General features: G+C 41.0%; 2 pseudogenes; one reads left to right on the forward strand and one right to left on the reverse strand.

Annotated features, from left to right (window-relative positions):
* The first annotated feature begins 288 nt into the window (after positions 1-288).
* Positions 289-1,230, forward strand: LOC145806779 (F-box protein At-B pseudogene; annotated as a pseudogene).
* Positions 1,231-8,182: 6,952 nt separating this feature from the next.
* On the reverse strand, positions 8,183-9,054 carry LOC145807669 (vesicle-associated membrane protein 721 pseudogene; annotated as a pseudogene).
* Between the last annotated feature and the right edge of the window lie 3,920 nt (positions 9,055-12,974).

The following is a 12,974-nucleotide window of genomic DNA, read 5'->3' on the forward strand; positions in this document are numbered from 1 at the left end:
GGACAGCCGGCCGGCACCCTTGCCTTCGCTGCCCGCTGGAGTTTTTTCTACACATACATTCACTTTCCTACTACTGCACCTCCACAACCGGCAGACACCACTGCTGCAACTCCACGACTGAGCTACCATACAGCTTCCAAACCGTGACCATGCACACATGCACAACTTCTCTCTCTCTCCAAGCCATTGCAGGATTGTAGAATTGCTGCAAAGCCAGCATCACTGATTTTAGAGAATCCACCGAATGTCACTGATTGTAGGCCTCCGCAACTCACAGAAAGGAGGAACATGCCCATATCATTTACTGATAGCATAATCTACGAAATCCTGGAAAAGGCGGATTTAGAGACGCTTTGCTCCGCAGCTTGTGTCTCCGACACCATTCGATCCTCTGTCTACCGTGTCCTTTCCTCTCTCCCCACTCTCGATCTCTCTTCGTTTTCTCCAGATGTGGAGACTCTGGATTGCATTCTGAATCGGTTTGGGGGAGGACTCAGAAGCGTCACCGTTGATTGCCTACGCCTCCATGATTCTTCTTTCGTCACCAATTTTCTTGGAGAACAAATCCAGGAATTGAATTTGTTCAAGGGTTCATGCTTATCGCATGAAGTTCTTGCTTCCATTAGACGAACATGCCCTAATTTACGGGTACTTGTGCTGGAATTGGCAGGAGGAGACTCACCAGAAATGTTCAAGAGGAACCTTACACATATGCTTAACAGTTGCTCATGCTTGGAGGCACTTTGTATAAAGATCCGAGGGACAGAACTTGATGCAAATGGTTTTCAGTCAATGGAACTGTCTCTTCCCAAAACTGTCAAAGTTCTAAAATTGCAGCCACTGCTTATACAAGATGCCATCCATTTCATACGTGAACTCAGAGATGACAAATTTTTTTTGCAGAACTCAACCAGACTCAGCATCCCTGTCTGTCCAGGGTCTCCTGGTTTCGCTTTGCAGAGTTTATCGCTTGTCTTAGATATTATATCTGATGAGCTTGTCATCTCCATCACTAAGTCTCTCCCATTTTTGGTCGAGCTCGATCTGGAAGACAGACCTATCGAGCAACCACAGCTGCCCTATGACTTGACAAATAGTGGCCTTCAGACCTTGGGGACTTGTCAGCATTTAACTGGTCTCTCTCTTGTACGAAATAGACAAAATCACCCAGTAAAGCTGCTTCAACAAAAGCAGACCCATCATCCACCACTTTTGCACAAACCCATATAACCACAGCAGAACTCATCATTCACCACTTTTGTCTCCCTCTTTTCGTTTCTTTTTCTTTTCCTATTATCCACCCACTCAACTTTCTTTTTCTTTTTTTTTATTATTTTACTCCATCTTTTGAAAAAGCACACGCAACACAAATTGATTTGCACATGTATCTCTTTTCTTATTTATTTATCATCACACCCAGACACCAACTTTTGTCCCCCTCTTTTCATTTCTTTATTTTTTTTTTTCTTTTACTCACCCATGTGACCCACGATGTTCCAACCTATACTTTTTCTTTTCATTACACTCTTGTTCCCCACTTTCTTTATTATATATATACTTAGAAAATATGAGGAAGAAGAACTCCGAAAATATGAGGAAGAAGGAATATATTTCTGTTATATTCAAAACTTCTTATTTTACAAGACCAAATGACACTCCTTATATAGGAGATATTACAAACATCATTATAACCCATTATATGCCACTTACATATTATATATTACCACTATCTACCACTATCATATTATATACATGCCACTATCTACCACCAACACCACTATCATATTCTATACATGCCACTATCTACCACCAACACCACTATCATATTCTATACATGCCACTACCTACCACCAACACCACTATCATATGCCACTATCTTATTATATGCATTAACACAAATTTCCAGCACTCCCCCTCAAGCTGGTTTGAAGATATCTTCCATAGCCAGCTTGCTAGTCAGCTTATCAAATTGCTTCTTGCGTAGTCCCTTCGTAAGCACATCAGCTAATTGTTCACCTGTTGGAAGGTAGGTCATACAGATTATGCCAGCATTGATTTTCTCCTTGATGAAATGTTTATCCATTGCTATATGTTTTGTGCGATCATGTAGAACTGGATTATGAGCTATAGATATAGCTGCTTTGTTGTCACAATAGACCTTCATAGGTGTCGGGTGAGAAAGCTTTAATTCTTCAAGAATTCTTTTAATCCACATTACTTCACAGATTCCATGGGCAACAGCTCTGAACTCTGCTTCTGCACTACTTCTAGCTACCACATTCTGTTTTTTACTCCGCCATGTAACTAGGTTCCCACCTACAAAGGAGCAGTATCCGGATGTTGATCTCCTGTCTGTAACACTTCCTGCCCAGTCTGCATCTGTGTATACTTCAACTTGAAGATGTCCATGTTTCTTGAACAGTAAGCCTCTCCCTGGAGTTCCTTTCAAATATCTTAAGATCTTATAAACGGCCTCAAAGTGCTCTGCCCCTGGTGAGTGCATGAACTGACTTACCATGCTGACTGCAAAGGCAATATCAGGCCGCGTATGAGACAAGTAAATCAATTTCCCGACAAGTCGCTGATATTGTTCCCTCTCTTTGACTTCTTCAGCCTTAGCAGCTTGTAACTTCAAGTTAGGCTCGATCGGAGTCTCCACCATCTTACAACCAAGCATACCTGTTTCTCCAAGGAGATCAAGAACATATTTTCTCTGATTAACGAATATACCTTCCTTGGATCTTGCAAATTCCATTCCGAGGAAATACTTGAGGGCTCCCAGATCCTTAATGTGAAATTCTTTTGCGAGTTTCTCTTTGAGGGCTGCTAACTCTGCTTCATCATTACCGGTTAAAATGATGTCATCAACATAAACAATCAAAATTGCAATTTTACTGTTTTTTGAATGTTTATAAAATATTGTGTGATCTGCTTGACTCTGCGAGAAGCCACAACTGATAACTGCCTTCCCAAAGCGTTCAAACCACGCTCTTGGTGATTGTTTGAGTCCGTATAATGACTTGTTCAATCTGCATACTCTGTCGCTTCCAAGTCTCTACTCAAATCTCGGCGGTAGGCTCATGAACACCTCCTCTTCAAGATCACCATTGAGAAATGCATTTTTAATGTCAAGTTGATGTAGAGGCCAATCTGAATTTACTGCAAGAGATAACAGTACTCTGATGGAATTTATTTTAGCAACAGGAGCAAACGTCTCCTGATAGTCGATCCCATAAGTTTGAGTGAAGCCTTTAGCCACCAGTCTCGCCTTGTATCTCTCAACGCTTCCATCTGCGTTACATTTTATCGTAAACACCCATTTACACCCAACTGTTTTCTTGTCTTTGGGTAGATCAACTATCTCCCAAGTACCACTTCTCCTTAAAGCATTCATCTCCTCCATGACTGCTAATTTCCAATTCGGATCATCCAATGCTTCCTGTATATTCCTTGGAACAAACAAGTGTGAAATCCTAGATGTGAAAGCTCTATGGTTTTTAGACAGTCTTTGATAGGAGAGGTAATTTGCAATAGGATGTTTAATGTAATTTCGGACACCTTTCCTTATTGCTATAGGAACATCAAGGTCGGAAATAGAAGGAATAGGATTACCTAAAATTTCGATGCCAGAACTCGGGTGGACATTCGGGTCATTAGGATGGACATTCGGGTCATTATTCCTCAGATGAAATCGCTTAAATAGAAGGAATAGGATTACCTAAAATTTCGATGCCAGAACTCGGGTGGACATTCGGGTCATTAGGATGGACATTCGGGTCATTATTCCTCAGATGAAATCGCTTCCTAGTATAAACCTGAAGCTCAGGATTTAGATCATTTTGTAGTACTTCTCCCCCTAAACAAGAATCTTCTTGACTAGGCACCATAGAACTTGGTTATCCTAAGTGATCATTATCAGACAGATGTGGTTTTTGTGTAGGATAAATGACATTGGGGAGCGGGATAGAAATATCCCAAAAACGGTCTTCTACTCCACTTGTCTCCCCCTGAAGAGAAGTGTTGGGGAAATAGGATTTTGTTTCCACAAATGACACATCCATACTCACATGAAATTTCTTGGTTTGAGGATCGAAACACTTATACCCCTTTTTGTTTGAGGAATAACCCAAAAAAACACATTTTATAGCACGGGGGTCAAGTTTTGAACGAAATTGACTAGGAACATGAACATAGGCAGTACATCCAAAAACTTTGGCGGGTAAATCAGAAAAAAACCTCGTGTCAGGAAAAAAAGTTTTGAGACAATCGAAAGGTGTTTTGTATGTTAACACCTTTGTAGGCATCCTGTTTATCAAATAAGAGGCTGTTAAAATTGCTTCACCCCATAAATATTTAGGAACATGCATGTAAAACATTATAGCACGTGCTACTTCAAGTAGATGTTTATTTTTTTGTTCTGCAATGCCATTTTGTTGAGGGGTATCCCGACATGTAGATTGATGAAAAATTCCATTTTTTTTCAAAAACTCACCCAACTGCTCATTGAAATATTCTGTTCCATTATCAGAATGTAAAATACCAATTTTGGTTTGAAATTGGTTTTCAATCATATTGTAAAAATTTGTGAATAAATTTTTCACGTCAGATTTTTTATTCATCAAATAAATCCAACATAAGCGGGTATGGTCATCAATAAATGTAACAAACCATCTTTTACCAGAAAGAGTAGTGATTTTAGAAGGGCCCCAAACATCACTATGAATCAAATAAAAAGGTTTGGAAGCCTGGTAAGGTTTTGGCAAATAAGTAGAGCGATGAAATTTTGCAAAAATGCAACTTTCACAATGAAAAGAAGAACAATCAATCCCTTTAAATAATTCTGGAAATAAATGTTTCAGATAAAGAAAACTAGGATGTCCTAGCCTATAGTGCCATAGCATTATTTTTTCTCGAACAGAGATTGAACTAGTACTATTAAAGCTCTGAGCTTTTTTATTACTAACAGGTACTTCATCAAAGTAGTAAAGACCTTCAAGCATCCTAGCACGCCCAATCATCATCCCCGAGTTCTGGTCCTGAAATTCACAATGGGATTCAAAAAATGTAACACGACAATTAGAATCCTTAGATAGTTTACTGACAGACAAAAGGTTACAGGCTAAGTTGGGGACGTGAAGAACAGCATTGAGATTAATTTTCTCAGTTAGTTTAATAAATCCTTTTCCTGCAATAGGTGAAAAACTACCATCGGCTATTCTGATTTTGTCATGACCAGAACAAGGGAAATAGGTACTAAATAAATGGGAAAAACTAGTCATGTGATCGGAGGCACCGGAATCTATGATCCACGGAGAGAAGTTTAGGCAAGAGAAGGCTTTAGGATTTCTACCTGTTTGTGCCAACAAAACACTAGGAGTACCGGATGAGGAGTTGGATTTTATCAGCTTTAAGAGTTGATCAATCTGCTCTTTGTTGAAGGGACCTGAATCGGCTTCATTAGCGGTAGGAAAGCCACGATTCTTCTCTCCTTGTTTGCTGCTTTTCCAGTTGACAGGTTTGCCATGGATCTTCCAACACGTTTCGCGTGTATGGCGAGGCTTGTTGCAAAAATCACACCAGACCCGTGGCTTATCATCAAACCTGCGCTGGTAATTTGCAGCCTTGTTGGCCGCAGCATCGCTAATTAAAGCAGAAATTTCAATTGATTCACCAGTACCTTTTTTCTTAAGCATGACGCTCCTTCGGCTCTCTTCCCTTCTGACTTCGGCAAATACTTCGCCAATGGATGGGAGAGGAGGTCTGCCAATAATTCTTCCTCGCACTTCATCGAACTCAATGTTGAGGCCGGCAAGAAACTTGTAAATACGGCTGTCTTCCACAGTTTTCTTGTGGTGGTTGCAGTCGTCAACCGATTTCCATTCGTATGTGTTGAAGATGTCAAGATCCTGCCACAACCTTTTCAACGAATTGAAATATTTGGTGACGGAATCATCTCCTTGACGAATCTCTCCCAACTTCAAAGTTAATTCGAAAACTTGAGATTGATTTCCTAGGTCAGAATACATCTGACTAACATTATCCCACAATTCTTGTGCAGTAGGATAGCACATGTAATTAGAGCTTATATCCTCCTCCATGGAATTGACCAACCATGTCATAACCATGGAGTTTTCAGCGTCCCAACTGTCGAACAGCGGATCATTAACAGCAGGAGCCTTCTTGTCACCAGTGATGTAACTGTTAGAATTAATGTATAGGAAAAGAGAGAGAGAATAAATTGATTGTATTATTGATTGATATCTGATTGATTGATCGTTGATATATTTACAATTCCTATATATAGAAGAAAATGTGGTAGTAGGTGTAGGAGGTGGATTTTAACAGCCCCCCGCAAACTCAAGGGGGATAGGAACTAACCAACTTGAGTTTGGAGAGAGTAACAAAACAAGAAAATACACGAATACATAAAAGAAAAGAGGATAGGAGACACTGTATGGTCGTGTCAGACCGATGGTGAAGACACTGTATGGTGGTGTCATAACGTTGTAGAGGACACTGGATGGTTGTGTCAGACCGATGTAGAAGACAGTTTATGGGGTCATGTCGGACCGTTGTAGCAGACAATGTTGTGATAGTTGTTGTGACAGTTTACTGAGTTTTGCTGGATCCTTGTAGAAACTAACCGAAATCAATGTCGGGACAGTTTACAGAGTCTTGTCGGACCCATGAAGGAGCTAACCGGAATCAATGTCGGGACAGTTTACAGAGTCTTGTCGGACCCTTGAAGGAGCTAACCGGAATCAATGTCGGGACAGTTTACAGAGTCTTGTCAGACCCATAAAGGAGCTAACCGGAATCAATGTCGGGACAGTTTACAGAGTCTTGTCGGACCCTTAAAAAGTCGCACCCTGAAAAGGTGTGCCCAATCTTTCAAAAGGCGTGCCATCAAAAGGCGTGCCCAATCCATAAAAAGACGTGCCATCAAAAGTTGCGCCCTCAAAAGGCGCGCCCACTTCATCAAAAGTCGTGCCTGACAGAAAGCGTCGAGCCATCAAAAGGTGAGCCGGAGACGCGGCGAGGCACGTGAGCGACAGAGCGGCGTGTCGGCTGCGTCGTCTGTGTCAATATAAACCAATGCGGAGGCGGAGGAAACCAAACCAGACTGAAACCTCTGAACTTGTTATTCTGAAACAATCTGTAAATACTCTGTATCCAACCCTTCTCGGAAACACTCAGCAACCCAAAAAACATGGCCTCTTCTTCCCGTTCAGCTACCCAGAATATGGCCTCTTCATCCCGAGGTCTACTCACTCTCTTTCCCGACCTCAATGAGTCAACAAGAGAGAGAACTGGTGCGGTGGCCAGTGAACCTCAACCAAACACTTCTGTGTTTGCTCCGTTGAACTTTCCGATGCGGTCGGTGGAGCAAAAAATGGCGGTACAAACTGATATTGAGGCCAATCAGTATACTCTGAAGTCATGTGTGGAAACCATGACTGCGGTCACAAACTTGTCGCACCGGCTGCAGAGCAGGACAAATGAGGTGCAACAGTTAAACTCCCAGCTGGCTCTGCTCCAACGCATGTATAAGGATGCGCGAGCAGAGATAAGTGTGCTAAAGGCAGAAAACAAGGAGCTGAAGCGGAAGGCCACCGTGATGTTCCGATTTGGAGGTCCACCATATGCTGTAGTGGAGGAGCAGGGAGGAGGCAACTTGCTTGGTGGTCTAGGAAGCACGGAGGCAATACCATCAAGGGCCGGCCAAGACGGAGGCAAGAAGAATAGACCAGCGGCAGAGTAGAGAAGAAAAATGCCACTGTTCCGATTTATGTTGTTTTTTTTTTTTTTGTTTTTTTTTTTTTTGGGTGTAAAATGGTGATCGGGGTGAGCCCCGACATGAATAAAATGAGTTTGGTGTGCAGTTCGTCTTCTTTTTTTTTTTTTTTTTTTTTTTTTTTTTTTGCAAAAAAAAAAATAAGGGAAAAAAAAGATGAAAAAATAAAGTGAAAGAAAAAGAAAAAAAGAAAGAAATAATAAGAAGATATGTGAAATCAAAACGAGAGAGTGAGGGAAAAAAAAAAAAATTTGGTTCACGTGAGTTTCTTGGCCCACGGTTTTGGTGAAAAACCTGCAATGGGTTTGGTATTTTTTTATTTTTATTTTTTTTTATTTTTTTATTTTTTTGATAAAATAAAATAAAGAAAGGTAAAGTGGGGTAAAGTAGGGGTAGCGTGAATCAGCATGCGTTTTAAAAAGTGAGGAGGTATGAATTAGAGTGGGTATGGATTTGTAAAAAATAATAATAAAATAAATGAGTGGAGAAGGTTGGCCCACGCACAATTAAACTATGATCAAAATTAAGGCAATGAGGATACCAAGAACTATAAGCTTTATCTTCATATTCTGTAACCACATTTTCCTCCTCATTTGGGTACCCTGGGTCCTGAAGTCTTGTGCCTGAGAGCGAAGGTTCTCTGTTTTATCCACTAGAAGCTCAATCTTCTCTCCACGATCCAAAACCTTCTCAATATTTTCCATCATCACTCCTTTGACTTCTGAAACCTGAGCCTTTACTTTGGAAAGCTTGCTGATCTCCTCTGGATGATCCACACAGTACTGTATCTGCTCCTTAAGTTTGGGTCCAAACTCCCTATTCAGGCTATTAGCAGCAACAATTGCAGCTTTTCCACCACCATATCTCTTGGTGAAATCCTCCTTAACTCGTTCAAGAAATGCCATTGGAATCTGTCTGCCAGCAGATTCCACAGCGACGACACAATAAGTGAAGCCGTCTTCGACGAGATAGTTGAAGGTGTGGCCATCGCAGTTGTAGGTGAACTTGTTGTTGGAGGAAGGGAGTTTCTGGAGGCACTGAGAAGCGATGCTCGTGAAATTTCCAGTGAATTCGGTGAATTCGGCGAGAACCACTGTTCCTCTAGCCACGAAGCTGTAGATCAAAGACTGTTGCCCCATCTCTCTCACACTCAAAACCCTAAAACTTAGAGAGACAAAGGGGTAGAGAGATAAACGGACGGAGAAATTTGTAGAGAGAGAAAGTGATGTGCCGAGAGGGAGAGGGAGGTTTGAATTGGTTGAGCTCCGGCGGGCGGCACCGCCCGCCGGAAGGCGAAGAACACCAAGATCTTTAACCTTGCTCTGATACCATGTTAGAATTAATGTATAGGAAAAGAGAGAGAATAAATTGATTGTATTATTGATTGATATCTGATTGATTGATCGTTGATATATTTACAATTCCTATATATAGAAGAAAATGTGGTAGTAGGTGTAGGAGGTGGATTTTAACAGTAACCGATCTTTCCTTGCCCACGGATATACATCTGGACAGATTGTGACCAGCGGAGAAAATTATCACCATTTAGGCGGATGGTGGTGATTTGGACAGAGTGAGAGTTGGACGTTTTCACCGGAATGGGAGCGGCAGGGGTTGAAGTGGTTTCGGACGTGACTTCCGACATGGCTATGACGGTTTTAGGGCTGCTGTGTTTTTTGTAGCTCTGATACCAACTTAGAAAATATGAGGAAGAAGAACTCCGAAAATATGAGGAAGAAGGAATATATTTCTGTTATATTCAAAACTTCTTATTTTACAAGACCAAATGACACTCCTTATATAGGAGATATTACAAACATCATTATAACCCATTATATGCCACTTACATATTATATATTACCACTATCTACCACTATCATATTATATACATGCCACTATCTACCACCAACACCACTATCATATTCTATACATGCCACTATCTACCACCAACACCACTATCATATTCTATACATGCCACTACCTACCACCAACACCACTATCATATGCCACTATCTTATTATATGCATTAACACAAATTTCCAGCATATATATATATCTCTTTTTATTATATTATATTAAAAAAAAAAAAAAAAAAAAATCTCTTCTCCGTTTGATTTCCAACTCCATTATTTTTATTTATTTTCTCCAAACCACTTTCCGTCTTTCCCCCATCTTTCATTTTTTATTTTACATATATTTTTATTATTTTTTCTTTATTTTTTCTTTCACATTATTTTTAATCTTTTTCCAATTCCATTCATACCATATAGTTTTGCACACCAAACCATATTTTATTCATCTCAGGGATCCACCCCGATCACAATTTTACACACAAAAAAAAAAAACAACAAACCACCACACAACACCAACAGCTTTGTTTTCTTTTCTGCAGCCGGCCATCAACCGACCTCACTTCTTCGCCTATTCCGCCGGTCTTTTCTTCTTGCCTCCGTCCTGGGCGGCCCTTGCCGGTGCTGCCTCCGTGTTTCCCAAACCACCAAGCAAGTTTCCTTCTCCCTGCTCCTCCACTACAGCATATGGTGGACCTCCAAATCGGAACATCACGGTGGCCTTCCGCTTCAGCTCCTTGTTTTCTGTCTTTAGCACACTTATCTCTGCTCGCGCATCCTTATACATGCGTTGGAGCAGAGCCAGCTGGGAGTTTAACTGTTACACCTCATTTGTCCTGCTCTGCAACCGGTGCGACAAGTTTGTGACCGCAGTCATGGTTTCCACACATGACTTCAGAGTATACTGATTGGCCTCAATATCAGTTTGCACCGCCATTTTTTGCTCCACCGACCGCATCGGAAAGTTCAACGGAGCAAAACCAGAGGTGTTTGGTTGAGGTTCACTGGCCACCGCACCAGTTATTTCTCTTGTGGACTCGTTCAGTTCTGAAAAGAGCGTGAGCAGACCACGGGACAAGGAGGCCATGTTCTGGGTAGCTGGACGGGAAGAAGAGGCCATGTTACTGAGTGTTTCAGAGACGGGTTGGTTACAGAGTATTACAGCGTTTCTCTCTCAGCAAAGGAATAGTTTTTTCAGAGGATTTTCAGAAGTTTTTTGTCAGCCTCAGCCTCAGCATCAACCTTGGTTAAATAGCCAAGGCAGCCATGCGCATCATGCGCCGCTCGACGCTCGACGCCAACCTGGACACACCTTTTGATGGCACGCCTTTTGATGGCACGCCTTTTGATGAATTGGGCACGCCTTTTGATGGCACGCCTTTTGATAGATTGGACACACCTTTTGAGGGTGCGACTTTTTAAGGGTCCGACAAGACTCTGTAAATTGTCCCGACATTGATTCCGGTTAGTTTCTACAAGGGTCCAGCAAGACTCTGTAAACTGTCACAACAACTGTCACCACATTGTCTGCTACAACGGTCCGCCATGACCCCATAAACTGTCTTCTACATCGGTCTGACACCGCCATCCAGTGTCCTCTACACCGTTATGACACCACCATACAGTGTCCTCTACAACGTTATGACACCCCCATACAGTGTCCTCTACAACGTTATGACACCACCATACAGTGTCCTCTACAACGTTATGACACCACCATCTAGTGTCTTCACCAATGGTCTGACACGACCATACAGTGTCTCCTATCCTCTTTTATTTTTATGTATTTTCTTGTTTTGTTACTCTCTCCAAACTCAAGTTGGTTAGTTTCTATCCTCCTTGAGTTTGCGGGGGGCTGTTAAAATTTACCATCACCTACCACCAATTTACCATCACCTACCACCACTGTTAAAATCCACCTACTCTCCACCTACTTCACCCACTTAAACCTACTCCACTAAACCTAACCCACTACACCACTACCACCTCACCTACTCCACTAAACCTAACCCACTACACCACTACCACCTCCACTTCACCTACTCCTTACCTACTACACACTCACCCTCTTCTATATATAGGAATCATGAATCATTGTAATAGAAATCAATATATATCAATCAATAATACAATTCTCTCTATTTCTCTATACATAATTAATTCTCTCTATTTCTCTTTATACATTAAATTTCTACATGGTATCAGAGTAGGTTTAGAACCTAATATTTTCGCTTCACCGGCGGGCGGCAACCTTACCTTAGCCGTCCGCCGGACCTCAACCAATTCCGCTAAAATTTTCTACACATACCTTCACTCCGCTGCCACAAATTTCACATCTACTCTCTCTCTCAATTTCTTTTACACTCTCCTGGAGTTGAAGCCGAACCGGGGGCCTCCTTCATTGGTACAGATAGATCAGATACGATCTTCGCTTCACCTCTCAAGATCTGTTACGATGTACACTTCAAGGAAGAAGATACACAAAGATCAGGATGCGGCACCCACTGAATTTGAGGAGACAGTTGCACAGACATTATTTGATTTGGAAAACTCCAACCAAGGAGACCCACGGCTCTCTCTCACTCTCGGCATCAACCTCTCTCTCTATCTCTCACAGAGCTTCATACACTTCAACCCCACCACACACACATGGATTATTATAAGCTCCCTTGGTCAAGCTTCCATCCCACTCTGTTGGGCACATGGCCACCGCTGCTGCATCTGCTTCATCATCATCCACCTCTTGAAGCAAAGCTTTTTCACCTTTGCAGCTTTTGAACATGGATTCCAAAGAGCAACAGCCAGTCTTTGTCTGGTCAAAGGACTAGCCTAAACCTCACAGCCAGTCTTTGTTCCCAACTTTTGTTTTTTTTTTTATTTTATTTATTTTATATATATATATATATATATATCTCTATCTCTTTTTATTCTATTATCTTATTCAAACCCATTTTCCTTTGCTTCTTTTATTTCTTTATTTTTTCTTTTCATCCATTTTACACTACCAAACACTTTACACCCACTCTCTCTCCTCACTTTGCATCCACCGCCCAAACTTTTTTTTATTCTAAAGCTTAATTGGTGCACTCCTTGTTCCCCACTTTCTTTATTTTATATATATATATATATATATATATCTCTTTTTATTATATATTAAAAAAAAAAAAAAAAAAAAAAAACATCATCTCTCCTCCGTTTGATTTCAAACTCCATTATTTTTATTTATTTTCTCCAAACCACTTTCCTTATTTCCTCCATCTTTCATTTTTGATTTCAAATATATTTTTATTATTTCTTTCTTTATTTTTCTTTCACCTTATTTTTAATCT

This window comes from Camellia sinensis, chromosome 14 (genome assembly GCF_055761805.1).
Source record: "Camellia sinensis isolate YWXY chromosome 14, ASM5576180v1, whole genome shotgun sequence".
In the NCBI taxonomy this organism is placed as follows: domain Eukaryota; kingdom Viridiplantae; phylum Streptophyta; class Magnoliopsida; order Ericales; family Theaceae; genus Camellia; species Camellia sinensis.